This window comes from Ranitomeya imitator, chromosome 8 (assembly GCF_032444005.1).
Source record: "Ranitomeya imitator isolate aRanImi1 chromosome 8, aRanImi1.pri, whole genome shotgun sequence".
NCBI classification, from domain to species: Eukaryota; Metazoa; Chordata; class Amphibia; order Anura; family Dendrobatidae; genus Ranitomeya; species Ranitomeya imitator.
The window spans coordinates 102,351,968-102,369,295 of NC_091289.1; the positions used below are offsets into that span (position 1 = coordinate 102,351,968).

General features: G+C 43.3%; 1 protein-coding gene across 2 annotated transcripts in view; it reads left to right on the forward strand.

Moving 5' to 3' along the window:
- The window catches only part of LOC138647888 (flavin-containing monooxygenase 5-like), a 243,987-nt gene that overhangs the window by 41,030 nt on the left and 185,629 nt on the right, over nt 1–17,328 (forward strand). The window contains exon 1 of one of the 2 annotated variants that reach the window (XM_069737226.1): nt 1,183–1,303. The exons of the other annotated variant lie outside the window; for it this stretch is intronic. The gene's annotated coding sequence lies outside the window, so the exon portion shown is untranslated. Of the gene's footprint in view, nt 1–1,182; nt 1,304–17,328 lie in introns of those variants that run through there. 2 annotated transcript variants of the gene reach the window in all.

The following is a 17,328-nucleotide window of genomic DNA, read 5'->3' on the forward strand; positions in this document are numbered from 1 at the left end:
TGCCAGCCCTGAGCCTGGGCTATGCTTAATCAAACAGACAATCTAAACATCCTGGCCCCAAGGATATGTGGTGTCCCTGGTTACTGGAACAACAAGAACTCAATAAATGTCCTTTGAGATGGATAAAAAAGGACCCAAACCAATAAATATATATATGCATTACAATGGCTCTGTGTGCTCCCACTGACTAGCCTGCTTTTTCAATCACCCTAGGAACAGGGAATCTTGGACTTTGACCCTGCATATGCAATTGATCAGGTTGTATACATCTGATATTATATATATATGTGTGTATATATATATTTTTTTTTTATTGGTTTGGGTCCTTTTTTATCCATCTCAAAGGACATTTATTGAGCTCTTGTTGTTCCAGTAACCAGGGACACCACATATCCATGGGGCCAGGATGTTTAGATTGCCTGTTTGATTAAGCATAGCCCAGGCTCAGGGCTGGCATCCTGGTGCACACGGGGTTCAGTATGCAACTGTATATTCCATATTCTATGTTGTTTGTGATGTTCATATTGCAATAATAGGGCGCTTTTTTAGGGTGTGATTTATGTATTGATTTTTGTATTGTGTTTTAAGTGTTTTTATACATATTGTGAGGTGTTAATAAACGTTTTGATACTTTTATATGGGCTGTGGTTGTGCATACCGTATTAGTCTAATCTTTTTCTTGTGGTTCCATATTGCTATATTTAGACTAGGTAGTGCACCCCTTTGCTGTTATTGCTATTTTTATACCAACAAGTAGTGCGCCCCTCTTTTCATTTTTGTCATTTAAGGCTTGTTAAAGGGTCAACATTGACATGTAGGATTGCTACCTTCCAATAGGTGGCACTAGAGTTCTAGCTCTCATCCTCTCTGAAGAGACAATTTGCATAATTAGCATATTACCCAGAGGAGCATTGCGGCTTTAAGTATCCTCATCTCGGCATGCTTAGCATGTCGATCTCCCCAAGTAGAAACGATAATATTTGGATAACTATCTGTCTTATAGGCTTTATTTCATTTAGAATGACTGAATAATCATTAGGTCTTATACTTTTCATATTGTATATATCTGGGGAAACCAGGGACTATTTTCTGTGATAAACAGTTTATAGTTTGGAATTGCAGCAAACAAATAATTTGCTGCATTATAAGGTCACCTTTGGTTAATTTTTCACAAGAACAACTACACTTTGACCTTTGCTCTGCGAGATGAGCGTCTGGCAGCATCTCCGTTTTCATATGTTAATGTCTAAGTGAAAACGTAAACACATATATCCTCTAACTCAATGGTGAGCAGTCCTTCAAAGTAAGTTGATTCCATTTTATAATCTATTTATTTTTTTCAAGCCTCAGGTCTGTAATTTGTTTGGCTTTACAAGAGGATAGTTACAATAATTGTCTTTATTTCAATAGAAAGTCACATTTTTCATATTTGGTGCTTAGCAATCACTTATGTAAAAGATTATACTAGCAGGTTTATACATATTGTCCACAGGAAAGCCTAATAATAAAACAGCATTTTTCATGTCTGTAAAAACGGAACATTGAGGGGGAAAAAGCAATGTCATACACGCAGCTGCTGCTTCAACAATTCAGAATTCTCAATACGCGGAGCAAACTACATTATAAAGGGCTGTCGTCTTTTCTTCTACTCTAGCAATAGATTGCCAAAGCAAAAGTTACATGTTTTGTACTTATATGATAACAGTTTTCAGGATCAATGTAACAGACGGGACACAATAAAGGTTTCACGGTTTCTGCTGAAATCCAACCAAATATTTAAAAAAAAAAAACAATTACCCAGGTCTGCAAGGGTAAAAAATTGTTTGAAAAGTAAGAGGTGATTTTTTACGTAAATAAACTTTTGATCCCTGAACTCCGTAAAAATACACTGTGCACCGTACTTTGAACCCCCTTCGTGACCTTTTGTTGAATGATTTTAGTGTCATTAAATTGGCTATAAATTAATGGACGCTGAAGGTCTAAAGGGAAGAATGAAAGCTTTAGTTTTGGCGTGCCTATGATCTGGAGGGAACAGTAAAATCCTAGTCATGAAGGCTACATTTGTACGTGCAACGTGGAAACGTTCAACTTTAAAAATGAATACATACGAGATGGTTGAAAATAGAAGTGTTTCTTTTTAAAATCAGGGCATAAGAAAATATAAGAATCAGTCATTGGATTTGAAAAAAATCATAATCCAAAATTTTGCATATCTGTGCAAAATACACGCTTTAATTTATTGACATTATTATCGGATGCTAGTTGCTACCCATTTCCACAAATCATGGAGTAGCTCTACACATGGTAGTAGATGTCTGCAAAGCTGTAATGGCAAGGTCTAGGAGACAAACAAGGCTTTTAATGGAGTCAAAAAGTTGCCATTTTTTTCAATTTTGAAAGATTTATGAATTATACTAACTGATTTTAAAATGGAGCAACACATCATTAGTGTTGAGCATTCCAATACTGCAAATATCGGGTATCGGCTGATATTCGTGTATCGGAATTCCGATACCGAGTTCCGATACTTTTGCGATATCGGATACCGGAATCGGACGTTCCTATAGTGCAATGATGCACTATAATGGAGTGTGGGCGGTGCGTTGGTGGAGACTGCGTGTGTGCGGCTGGGGTCTGTGCATGACCGTGGGGGGTCTGTGCGGGCCTGCCGGGGATTTGTGCATGCCTGCCGGGGCTCTGTGCGGCCTGCCGGGGCTCTGTGCGCGCCTGCCGGGGCTCTGTGGGAGCTGCCGGGGCTCTGTGCGGGCTGCCGGGGGTCTGTGCGGCCTCCCGGGGGTCTGTGCGGCTTGCTGGGAGTCTGTGCGTGCCTGCCGGGGTGTCTGTGCGTGCCTGCAGGGGTCTGTGCGGCCTGCCGGGGGTCTGTGCGGCCTGCTGGGGGTCTGTGCGGCCTGCTGGGAGTCTGTGCGTGCCTGCCGGGGTGTCTGTGCGTGCCTGCTGGGGTCTGTGCAGGCCTGCCGGGGCTCTGTGCGGGCTGCCTGGGGTCTGTGCGGGCCTGCAGGGGCTCTGTGTGGGCTGCCGGGGTCTGTGTGGGCCAGCCGGGGGTCTGTACAGGCCTGCTGGGGCTCTTTGTGGGCTGCCGGGGCTCTGTGCGGGCTGCCGGGGCTCTGTGCGGGCTGCCGGGGCTCTGTGCGGGCTGCCGGGAGTCTGTGCGTGCCTGCCGGGGTGTCTGTGCGTACCTGCTGGGGTCTGTGCAGGCCTGCCTGGGCTCTGTGCGGGCTGCCGGGGGGTCTCTGCGGGCTGCCTGGGGTCCGTGCGGGCCTGCAGGGGCTCTGTGTGGGCTGCCGGGCTCTGTGTGGGCCTGCCGGGGGACTGTACAGGCCTGCTGGGGCTCTGCATACTATATACTACACACATACTACATACATACTACATACTACATACATACTACATACATACTGTATACTACATACATACTACATACAGTACATACTATATACTATATACTACATACATACTACATTCGTACTACATACTACATAAATGCATACTACATACATACTACAAACATACTACATACATACTATATACTACATACATACTACATACATACTACATACATACTTTATACTACACACTACATACATACTACATACATACTATACACTACATACATACTACATACATACTACATGCATACTACATACATACATACATACTACATACAATACATTCATACATTACATACAATACATACATATAGACGTACTGTACATATAACATAGAGCACATACTCAACATCACTTGTCACTTTGTTCCCCGAAGCCAGTGTCATCTGTAAAAAATATTAAAATAACAAACAACCAATATACTCCCTGTCCGCAGAAATCCACGAGTGTCCCATGACGATCTCCCGTGGAGAACGACAGCATCAGCTGATGCGACCGCTCTCCAGGGGCTCCAGGAACACAATGATGGGAGGAAGGTATCCTTCCACACTGTATTCCTCTGCCGCTGTAAAAAAAATAGTCCCTAGTTTCACTTTTGGCATTGCTGTGTGAGAAATTTTCCCACGCAGCAATTGCCATAAAGTGAGACTTTGAATAGTAACCTCAGTTACTATTTAAGATGCGCCTAATCCGGCAGTTGGCCCCTCTCTTCCCACTCCCGTGTAGCGGTGGGATATGGGGTAATAAGGGGTTAATGTCACCTTGCTATTGTAAGGTTACATTAAGCCGGGTTAATAACGGAGAGGCGTCAATAAGACCCCTATCCATTATTAATCCAATAGTAATAAAGGGTTAATAAAACACACACACATCAGGGAAAAAAGTATTTTAATATTCTTCATTTAACCATACTTGCCATACCTCAGTGCCTGCAAAAAACGTAAAATAATAAACAGTATACTACCTGTCCGACACAGTCCAATTAATAACGAGTGTCCCATGACGATCTCCCCTATAGAACAGTGACATCGGCTGATGTCACTGCTCTATGGGACCCTCAGTGACACACTGACAGGAGACAATGGTTCCTGCAGTGCATCACTGAGGTTACTATAGTTCAAAGTCTCACTTTATGGCAATTGCTGCGTGGGAAAATTTCTCACACAGCAATGCCAAAAGTGAAACTATGGACTATTTTTTTTACAGCGGCGGAGGAATGCAGTGTGGAAGGATACCTTCCTCCCGTCATTGTGTTCCTGCTTTATTTATTTTTTTAAATTGGCAATGTTTTTTTTCATGTCACAATACTGGCCCTGGGGCTTTTTTAGACTCATAATTGGGGCTCATACCCATCACCGTAAAATCATCAGTCCAATATTGTTCCTGAAAAGTTGGACGAGTGTCGTGCAAGTGGCATGCGAGTACAATCCGATTTGTATTAACATTGCTTAATACAAATCGGATTGTACTCGCATGCCACTTGCACGACACTCGTTATTCAGATGTCATGAATGATATGCAAATGCAATCCATATGAAAGCGATTTTAACATGAGCTTTTACATTGAGTAAGTCTCTATGTAATTTAAAGGTAGTTTTCCAAGGAAATATTTGTCAATATGACAAAGGGAACCCTACATCTTTTTTGGGGGGTCACCTATTTTAATAACCAGAAAAAGGCTTAGTAGACAGCAGTGAGGTGATATTAATAGCCTCAGAAGCATTATCCCCTTCCCAGGCTGCCCCCAGCTGTCCGCTTTCCCTCTGCTGGTTAAAACATTTTCTGTTATGAATAGGTAATTCAGAACCACAATGGACATTGAAGTTCAGAGCACACAAAGTGACCTGACAATAACCAAAAGACATAGGACGAGCTCTGAGACGTGGGAACTCTGCTGACCGCAATCCCTAATCCTATCCAACCACACTAGAGGCAGCCGTGGATTGCGCCTAACGCTCCCTATGCAACTCGGCACAGCCTGAGAAACTAGCTAGGCCTAAGAAGGAAAAATAAGCCTACCTTGCCTCAGAGAAATACCCCAAAGGAAAAGGCAGCCCCCCACATGTAATGACTGTGAGTTGAGATGAAAATACAAACGCAGAGATGAAATAGATTTAGCAAAATGAGGCCCAACTTACTGAACAGACCGAGGATAGAAAAGATTGCTTTGCGGTCAACAGAAAACCCTATAAACAACCACGCAGAGGGGGCAAAAAGACCCTCCGCACCGACTAACGGTACGGAGGTGCTCCCTCTGCGTCCCAGAGCTTCCAGCAAGCAAGAAAAACCAATTAAGCAAGCTGGACAGAAAAAATAGCAAACAAAAATAACACAAGCAAAACTTAGCTTATGCAGGAAGACAGGCCACAGGAACGATCCAGGAGGAAGCAAGACCAATACTAGAACATTGACTGGAGGCCAGGAGCAAAGCACTAGGTGGAGTTAAATAGAGCAGCACCTAACGACTTAACCTCATCACCTGAGGAAGGAAACTCAATAGCCGCAGTACCACTCACATCCACCAACGGAAGCTCATAGACAGAATCAGCCGAAGTACCACTTGTGACCACAGGAGGGAGCTCTGCCACAGAATTCACAACAATTTTCAGGGAATCCCACACAATGTTTTTCAGATATTTATTAATTAAATATATGTACAGTAAGCTACACAAGCACTATGTTAAATATATATGTGACTTACCTTGTTATATCTACTCTATGTATTGTAGCGTGGCTAAAGGTCATGTGATTAATGGACGGTATGTATCGCAGAGGTGGGTGGAAGCCTGGGTATGTTTTGCTCAAGCAGATCTACTGCTGAGGGATTTGTTTACATTGGGAAGGCTTCCAGGTGATTGGAGAGATGGGTGGGTTCAGTCACCTATAAACCCACCCTAAGAGGCGTGTTTGAATACCTAAGATGGTTTTGTGTTGAAGGACCTGTGGTGATGTCACACTCACCTGACTGGCCATGTGACAGGTATCTGGGTGTGGTTACACTTATGTAAAGAGGTGTGTGTAGCCCAGGCAGTGAGTGTGTTTGGGAGTCTGCAAGAGTGGACAGACTTCCATGTGTCCTGGCTGGACACTGCATAGTGGCCTTTGTGTTGGACGGTTCCAAGTGGGGACAGACGTCCTGAACAGCACACAGAGACCATATTTAGGCTGGAGAGCCTACGTGCTGGACATGGCACAGCCTGTATGCCTACAGGTCTGAGAGAGAGCGGAGCTCTAATATGAACATTGAGGATTCAACTGTCTGAAGTAAGACTGTTTACCTGTTGTTCCTGTTGCTATGTGGTTTATGGAGCAATAAACCTGTGAACTTTTAATGAAACATGCCTCCAGAGTGTCATCCGCCGCACCTGAGCGAGTACAATCCCTACAGTATATATACAGTATATACTGGATGGTGGCCCTATTCTAATGCATCAGGTATAACGCACCATATCCCTAATAAAAAAAAAAATAACAATAAAAAATAGTTATATACTCACCCTCTGGCGTCCACCGAAGCTGTCCCGATGCGCATGATGCTGCTGCCAGCTTCTGTTCCCAGTGATGCATTGCGAAATTACCCAGATGACTTGGCGTTCTCGTGAGACCGCTAAGTCATCTGGGTAATTTCGCAATGCATCACTGGGAATGAAAGCTGGCGGCAGCATCGCGCGCATCAGTGGACGACGGAAGGTGAGAATAGCACAAGCCGATTGGTCGCGCCCAGCCGACATTGGCATGGGATTTAAATCCCGCTTCGCTGATTGTTAGCGCCCAGCCGACATTGGTGCGGGATTTAAATCCCGCTTTGCTGATTGGTCACGCCCAATAGCGACATTGCCGCGGGATTTAAATCCCGCTTCCCTGATTGGTCGCGCCCAGCCGCTGCGACCAATCAGCGACATTGCCGCGGGACTTTTTACTATTGAGGCTGCCTATGCAGCCTCAATAGTAAACAGATGTAATGTTAAAAATAATAAAAAAACAAAAAACCTGCTATTCTCACCTTAAGTAGTCCGACGATGCGCTCGCGCCGGCTGCCATCTGCCGTTCCCAGAGATGCATTGCGATATTACCCAGAAGACTTAGCGATCTCACGAGACCGCTAAAGTCATCTGGGTAATTTCGTAATGTATCCTGGGAACGGAAGATGGCGGCAGCCGTGCTTTTCGGCACAGCTTCGCTGGATCTCAGGGGGTGTTATGATCTGGTGGCCTTGGAGCAGCATGAGACGTACTCTGGAGAAGGTGGAACCTGTACTGACCGCAAACCCTGAACTTAACAGCGCAACTAGAAGTAGCCGTGGGGGGTACCTAACACTCCCTAGACGCCTCGACATAGCGTAAGAAATAACTACCCCTAAAGACAGAAACAGGAAACTTATCATGCCTCAGAGAAAAACCCCAAAGGAAAGACAGCCCCCCACAAATATTGACTGTGAGAGGAGAGGGAAATAACATACGCAGAAATGAAATCAGGATTTAGCATAGGAGGCCATACTAGCTAAAAAGAAAGAATAGAACAGAGTACTATGCGGTCAGTATTAAAACACTAGAAAATATCCACCACAGAAAATACAAAACACCACATCTGACTAAAGACATGGAGGGTAAATCTGCATCTCCAGAGAAATAGCTAGGCTGCAAAAAATCCTTCACAGACTAAGCTGGACAAGACAAAAACATGAAAATGCACAGAACTATAAGGTCCACAGCAGGTGGACAGCAAAAACAAAGCCAGGACTTATCTTTGAAGAAAAACACAGCAAACAGGAGAGACCAGAAGGGATGTGAATCCTCCAAAAACAATGGACAACTGGCACTGACTAAAGGATCAAGCAAGGCTATATAGCCCAGCCCAAATTGCAAAAAATAGATACACCTGATAAATGCTGCGATCCAACTACCGCAGCACTACCACTCATAACCACCGGAGGGAGCCCAAGAGCAGAATTCACAACAGTGTGTGAGTATATAACTATTTGTTTTAATTTTTTTTTAACAGGGATATGGTGCCCACACTGCTAAATACTGCGTGGGCTGCGTTATATACTACATGGCTGCTATATACTATATGGGCAGTGTTATATACTCCGTGGGCTGTGTTATATACTGCGTGGGCTGTGCTATATACTACGTGCCCTGTGTTATATACTGCATGGGCAGTGTTATATACCGCGTGGCTGCTATATACTACATGGGCAGTGTTATATACTCCGTGGGCTGTGTGATATACTGCGTGGGCTGTGCTATATACTACGTGCTCTGTGTTATATACTGTGTGGGCTGTGTTATACACCACGTGGCTGCTATATACTACATGGGCAGTGTTATACACTCCGTGGGCTGTGTGATATACTGCGTTGGCTGTGCTATATACAATGTGCCCTGTGTTATATACTGCATGGCCTGTGTTATATACTATGTCGCCTGTGTTATATACTGCGTGGCTGCTATATACTGCGTGGGCTGTGTTATATAGTACGTGGGCTGTGTTATATAGTACGTTGGCTGTGTTATATAGTACATGGGCTGTGTTATATACTGCGTGGGCAGTGTTATATACTGCGTGGGTTTTGTTATATAGTACGTGGGCTGTGTTATATAGTACGTGGGCTGTGTTATATACTGCGTGGGCTGTGCTATATACTATGTGGGCTGTGTTATATACTGCGTGGGCTGTGTTATATACTATGTCGCCTGTGTTATATACTGTGTGGCTGCTATATATGGTTACATAGTTATTAAGGTTGAAGGAAGACTTTAAGTCCATCTAGTTCAACCCATAGCCTAACCTAACTCGCCCTAACATGTTGATCCAGAGGAAGGCAAAAAAAACCCATGTGGCAAAGAGTAAGCTCCACCTTGGGGAAAAAAATTCCTTCCCGACTCCACATACGGCAGACTAGTTCCCTGGATCAACGCCCTATCAAGGAATCTAGTGTATATACCCTGTAACATTATACTTTTCCAGAAATGTATCCAGTCCTCTCTTAAATTTAAGTAATGAATCACTCATTACAACATCATACGGCAGAGAGTTCCATAGTCTCACTGCTCTTACAGTAAAGAATCCGCGTCTGTTATTATGCTTAAACCTTTTTTCCTCCAAACGTAGAGGATGCCCCCTTGTCCCTGTTTCAGGTCTATGATTAAAAAGATCATCAGAAAGGTCTTTGTACTGTCCCCTCATATATTTATACATTAACATAAGATCACCCTTTAGTCTTCGTTTTTCCAAACTAAATAGCCCCAAGTATAATAACCTATCTTGGTATTGCAGACGCCCCAGTCCTCTAATAACCTTGGTCGCTCTTCTCTGCACCCGCTCCAGTTCAGCTATGTCTTTCTTATACACCGGAGACCAGAACTGTGCACAGTATTCTAAGTGTGGTCGAACAAGTGACTTGTATAGAGGTAAAATTATGTTCTCCTCATGAGCATCTATGCCTCTTTTAATGCATCCCATTATTTTATTTGCCTTTGTAGCAGCTGCCTGACAATGGCCACTGAATATGAGTTTGTCATCCACCCATACACCCAGGTCTTTTTCATTGACGGTTTTGCCCAGAGTTTTATAATTAAGCACATAATTATACATCTTATTACTTCTACCCAAGTGCATGACCTTACATTTATCCCCATTAAAGCTCATTTGCCATTTATCAGCCCAAGCTTCTAGTTTACATAAATCATCCTGTAATATAAAATTGTCCTCCTCTGTATTGATTACCCTGCAGAGTTTAGTGTCATCTGCAAATATTGAAATTCTACTCTGAATGGCCCCCTACAAGGTCATTAATAAATATGTTAAAAAGAAGAGGGCCCAATACTGACCCCTGTGGTACCCCACTGCTAACCGCTACCCAGTCCGAGTGTGTTCCATTGATAACCACCCTTTGTTTCCTATCCCTGAGCCAGCTCTCAACCCACTTACACATATTTTTCCCTATCCCCATTATTCTCATTTTATGTATCAACATTTTGTGTGGCACCGTATCAAAAGCTTTTGAAAAGTCCATATACACTACATCTACTGGGTTCCTTTGGTCCAGTCCGGAACTTACCTCTTCATAGAAACTGATCAAATTAGTCTGACATGAACGGTCCCTAGTAAACCCGTGCTGATACTGGGTCATGAGGTTATTCCTCTTCAGATACTCCAGTATAGCATCCCTTAGAATGCCCTCCAGGATTTTACCCACAGTAGAGGTTAAGCTTACTGGCCTATAATTTCCGAGTTCAGTTTTTGTCCCCTTTTTGAATATTGGCACCACATTTGCTATACGCCAGTCCTGTGGTACAGAGCCTGTTATTATGGAGTCTTTAAAGATTATAAATAATGGTCTATACTGTGTGGGCTGTGTTATATAGTATATATAGGCTGCATTATATACTATGTGGGCTGTGCTATATACTCCGTGGGCTGTGTGATATACTGCATGGGCTGTGTTATATACTACGTGGCCTGTGTTATATACTGCGTGGGTTGTGTTATATAGTACGTGGGCTGTGTTATATAGTACGTGGGCTGTGTGATATACTCCGTGTGCTGTGTGATATACTGCATGGCCTCTGTTATATACTGCGTGGCCTGTGTTATATACTGCGTGGCTGCTATATACTGCGTGGGCTGTGTTATATACAATGTGGGCTGTGTGATATACTGCATGGCCTGTGTTATATACTACGTGACCTGTGTTATATACTGCGTGGCTGCTATATACCGTGTGGCCTGTGTTATACACTGTTTGGGCTGTGTTATATACTGTATGGCCACTGTTATATACTGCGTGGCCTGTATTAACGCATCGGGTATTCTACAATATGTATATATGTATGTATGTATGTATATAGCAGCCACATAGTACATAGCACAGGCCACGTAATATGTGCTATATACTACGTGGCCTGTGCTATATACTATGTGGCTGCTATATACATACATACATACATACATACATATTCTAGAATACCCGATGCTTTAGAATCATGCCACCATCTAGTTCCTCTATAAAGAGCTAATAACACAGGATCCACCATTAACAAAAGGTAATGTCATACCTGAACCCACCCTCGATTAGCTGCTTCAACACAAAAGTTAGGGATTTAAAATCAATTGCTGCTCATGTACATGTGAATTTCCTGAAACATGGGCTTGTAGTCTTATATAACCTCGGTGACCAGAAGATTTTTTTCTTTCATATCACAATTAAGGATAAGCTAACCTGTAAAGTTTGTGGTTCATACCGGACACCTGAGGTTCTTACCGGACATCTAATGTCTCATACCAAATCCCAAACACTGGCCTTTTAATGTGTGCCCTTCTCACTGTTCGGATTAGACTGTCTAATAAAGCTTGTTGAAAGACTATAGCACAGCCAATCAAGAAGCTTTAAAGCTGTGGTCACTTCCGGACACATCAGTCATGCCAAGTAATGTCATGGCTATGATTGACCGTCGCACCACTTGAGCATGTCTGACAGTGTAAAATAAATAATTGATTAGATGCGCCAATTCTGGCATTTACCCTCGGCTCTTCCTGATTTCCCTGGCTCAATGGCAATTGAGGTAATGGGATTGATGTCAGCTGTGTAATGTCCTCTGACATCCAGCCCAGGAGTTAACAATGCAAAGGCGTCTATCAGACACCTCCATTAGTAACCCTGTAGGCAAAAAAAAAAAAAGAACCACACACAAGTCCTTTATTTGTAAAAGGCACATCCCAACAATTTCCTTTTATCCCCCATTTATTACCATAAAAAAATTATCCACAGGTTCCAGCGTAATCCATATGGACGTTGCATGTCTATTCCCATCTTCTTCATCCAATGTATGGAGCTCTGTTCAGAGAATAAATCTTCATAGACCATACACCGCAAGGCCTGTCTGCTGTGAAATGAGGTGATGTCAGTAAGGTTAACCTCAGTTCACAGGCGCTGGTTCTCATGAGCTGTGATGTCACAGTTCCCAGCTGCCATGTCTTTCGGAGAACAGTGCGAGACCGGGCAATGGCTGCTTCTCCAGTGTATAGAGCTTTGTTCTTTGAAAGGAGCTTCATATATTGGATGAAAACTGGGATTGTCGTGGTACCTCCATTTGGATTACAACAGATCCTGTGGATTTTTTTTATGGTAATAAATGGGGTAAAGGGAAATTGTCATGCGGCGAGACTCGAGAGGGAAGGGACAAATTTTAGTAGAATACTTTGCAGACTCCATGTACAGAGCTCCTACGTACCAGAATAGCAGAATCCTTCCCTCAGGTGACCCAATTTTGGAAATTATCCCCCTCTGGAAAATTATCTACAGGCATAGTGATGATTTTGACTCCATGGGTATTTTCCAGAAATGAGCAGAAATAGATGTTGCTGAGTAAAAATGAAAATATTTGCATTGTAGTGCCCGTACAATATGCGCAACTCATGCTTCTGGAGACACACTCCCCTGTAAATTAAATGGTCTCTCCTCGCTACAGTAATGCCATACATGTGGACACTAACTATGGTTTAGACACACTACGGCTTAGGAGTAGGGGTATTTGGATTTGGCAGTACAGGTTTTGCTGAATTTTTGTTAGTGGGAGCCATTTCTCTTTTCCTGAGCATTTGTGTTATAAGTGATTTAGAAGACCCCTGTATTTTTGTTAAGATGACGAACCTGAATCAGGGTTTACATCTAAAGCTATAAAATACGTGACATGGATGAAACCCCAGAGGGATCCATTCACTAATGAGGCAGCAGGGATACTCTGAATTTTCTGTGGCTTCTGTTCGGCGGTGTCTGTCTTTCAAGACGTGCACAAAACTGTAGCAGACTTTGCTTTTATGCATGCTCAAAAAGGGGCACAGCCGCATCATAAGCTAGACAGCGTCCACTGTGCTTTTATCTGCCTCATTTTAGGGAATCTTCCGCTGAAGGTTCCATTTGAATCATATATTTTCAGAGATTTACATGGAAATCCTGGTGGAAGCTGTCAGCGTAGAGTGCAGGATAAATGTGAGCCGAGCCTTACTGTGATCTTCCGGAGGCAGAATGAAAAGATCAACAGCAGTAGAACAATTGCTTTTATTTATTCTTCATGCCATTCCTTGTACAATTTAACCCCTTTCTTCCATCGGACTGCATGGTACGTCCAATGGCAGAACCCCCACTTTGATGCGGTGAGCCTGCATCAAAGCCGTGACATGTCAGCTGTTTTGTGACATGTGCCCGCAATAGGCACAGGCGGAATTGCGATCTGCCCGCGCCTATTAGCTAGTTAAATGCCGCTGTCAAACTCTGACAGCGGCATTTAACATGCGCTTCCGACTATCTGACTTGAAATGCGCACACCTGTGACCCCGTCACGTGATAGAGGGTCATTGGTTAGCACAGCAGCCTTGCAGCGCTGGAGTCCTGGGTTCAAACCCCACCAAGGACAACATCTGCAAAGAGTTTGTATGTTCTCTCCGTGTTTGCGTGGGTTTCCTCCGGGTACTCCGGTTTCCTCCCACATTTCAAAGACATACTGATAGGGAATTTAGATTTTAGATTGTGAGCCCCATCAGGGACAGCGATGATAATGTGTGTAAAGCGCTGCGGAATATGTTAGCGCTATATAAAAATAAAGATTATTATTATTGGTGCATCGGCATGACACCCAGAGGTCTCCTGAACACCTCTATGGTTGTTGATGCCAGATTGCTATGGGCGCCACCCTGTGGTTGGCGCCCATAACAATGCTGCAATTCTACTACATAGAGGCGATGTGAGCATCACCTCTATGCAGCAGAGGTGATCGAGTTATGGCAGCCTCTAGCTTCTCAAAAAAATGTTTTTAAAAATATATATAAAAAAAAAAATATATATATATTATATATAATTAATATATATTTAAATCACCCCCCTTTCTCCCTATTCAAAATAAAACAAAAACAAAAATCAAACCTACACATATTTGGTATCGCCACGTTCAGAATTGCCCGATCTATCAATAAAAAAAAGATTAACCTGATCGCTAAATGGTTAGCGAGAAAAAAAGTCAAAACGTCAGAATTATGCGACATTCCATTAAAATGCAATAACTGGTGATCAAAAGAGCATATCTGCACCAAAATGGTATCATTAAAAACATCAGCTCGGTTTGCAAAAAATAAGCCATGACTCAACTCCAGATCACGAAAAATGGAGACGCTACAGGTAATGGAAAATTGTGCAATATATTTTTTTCTTTTTTAGCAAAGTTTTGATTTTTATTTCACCACTTAGATGAAAAAGAACCTAGATATGTTTGGTATCTATGAACTCGTAATGACCTGAAGAATCACAATGGCAGGTCAGTTTTAGCATTTAGTGAAGCTAGCAAAAAAGCCAAGCAAAAAACAAGTGTGGGATTGCACTTTTTTTTCAATTTCACCGCACTTGGAATTTTTTCCCGTTTTCTAGCACATGACATGCTAAAACCAATGGTGTCTTTCAAAACTACAACTCATTCCACAAAAAATAAGCCCCCACATGGCCATATTGACACAAAAATAAAAAAGTTATGGCTCTGGGGAGGAGGGGAGTAAAAAACAAAAACGCAAAACCGAAAAAAGGTTGGCTGCTTTAACACACTAAAACACACTTTAAAAAATAAATAAATAAAAGTTTTTGCATCGCCATATTTTGAGAGCTATGTTTTTTGTGTTGACGTTTTTCTTCGTACAATTTTTGGGCACATAACATGTTTTGATCACTTTATATTCCGATTTTTGTTAGACATAATGAACAAAAATCAGCAACTCAGGGATTTTTTTTTAATGTCCTTCACTGTGTGGTAAAAATGATAAGACCACTTTATTCTTTGAGTCAGTGTTTTATCAGTTCAAGTTCAGCTACAGAGAAAGGAAGAGTATTCTTAGCATTGTCATCCATATTAGGTGCGCAGAAGAGCAAAATTAAAAGAAGGTAGTAGAATCCTTCAATTTCAAGTAACAGTGGCAGTTCTCCTCATTGCAGACAAGTTGGGCACCTACTGAGAGAGACTTTTAAGCACTAGTTTTAGTGTTTGCCAGACCTGGAGGTCTTGGTGAAGGAATCATCCAGGCTGGGACACGTTAATAAGGTATTGAAGCTGAATGAGCTTCCTTATAAAGTACAGAGTGTAGTGCTGGGTGCAGTGGTCACAGGGAAACACATTGATCCTTTGGCCTTGAACTGGGAAGATAGAGGTCCTCAGCTTAACCTGTTGTAATTCACAAGTGATGTGCCACCGTCTGCAAGTGAAATGTTTGTGCCTCTGTCTTGTAATGCAGATGAAGAATTCAAGTGTTGTACATAGTTTCAAGATCAAGTAAACAAGTTTATTTTATTAATAACGCCTGGCTCATTCTTCATGATGACAAAGGATCCCCAGTTGCTCTAGAATATGGCAGCATTCAGTCTGAGAGTGACAGCAATTCAAGCACACTTATGTGCACTCACCGAGGAACATTTGTACATGGTGTTTAAGGTTCCCAAGATAAACCTCGGCCTGGGAGTTGTTACATGTTTATGAAATAAGCTCAGTTCTGTTCCCATATCTATGTAGTAAATTTGGTTCTGTTCCTGTATCTATGTGGAGCGCCCCTCTGACACAGGGCCGCGGGTTACACGGTACCGGTCCTCTCTGTCTCAGCTCTAGGATTGTCACGGTGGCTGGACCCGGTCCGTGACCCTGCTAAGGGGCGTCCAATAAAAGGGGTGATGAAAATCGGCTAAGGTTTCGTGACGCCACCTGTGGTATTCGGTCAGGATGACCGATGCTGCTCGGGGTCCGCTGGGGTGGTGTTATGGCAGCTTCCCACAGGTGAAGTAAATCCCCAGGGCTTCCCAGTAGTGTAGGTGGTGATGACGTGAGGCGCAGTTAATAATGAGGACACAGGGTTGCAGTCTCTTTACCTTTTACTGAAGGCTTTGGGATCCTCAATCCAAAGCACTGCTAACTGGGCTGTCTGAGACCGGCCGGTCCAAAGGCACATCCAGAGTTCCCTTTGCAGGTGGAAATCAGTGCCTACCACTAGCGCCTGTGTGTTGTAGTCCTTCCCTGCTGAGCATTCGGGATAGTCCTCACAACTCTCGTATCAGTTCTTTCTCTCTCTCTCTCTCTCTCCGTCCCCCAAGTTTATCTGGATAGGATGCACCCGTTTGACAGGAAGGCTCGGAGCTATTTTGGGACCCTAGAGACGCCCCTCTCCACGCTTGCCCCCTATGTCGTCTTAGGTGATGTATGGTAGACAGCCAACCTATAATAAACTGTCCTGCGGTATTTGAAGTAATGCTTGGAGTCAGTTACTTCCTCGGTGTTCCGGGCCACCGGCTATGTGCCTCAGTAGGATGTTGCCGTTCTAGGGGCACAACTCCTACTGGTTCTCCTTTGTGCTTTTATCTCGTTTCTCACTTTTCCACAATATCCTTGTCTTTGTGTCCTTTCTTAGGATACCGCCGCAAGGTAGTGCAGGCGCGGCTCTGTCACTTTCTACTCTTTCTGCTAGGCCCCTGTCAGGGACCCACCCCTGACAGGTCCTCCCTGGACTCTCCCAGGCTGCATTCTGTTCTAACTTCCTATCCGATCCCTAGTTTTACCAGTGTGAGGAGTGGCCTAATACATAGTGCCTTTTGCTCCCCCTAGTGGCCAGAGTGTGAAGTGTAATGTGTGCTTGTGTGCTTGTGATACCTGGTCAGGTGAACTCCTTTAGTGCAATCAGACATAACATCACTCCCCTTAGTGGCAGAGCGAAATTACTGCAACGACCAGGACTCTGGGGCGCTGCATATGGAGAAAGCTATGTTTTGTTCCTATACCTATGTAGTTAGCTCTGTTCTGTTCCAGTATCTATGTAGTAAGCTAGGATGTACCTTTAGCTATGTTAGAACTTTTTTTTACATCTGATTTTTCTTTCTATTTTTCTCTTCTAAATTTTA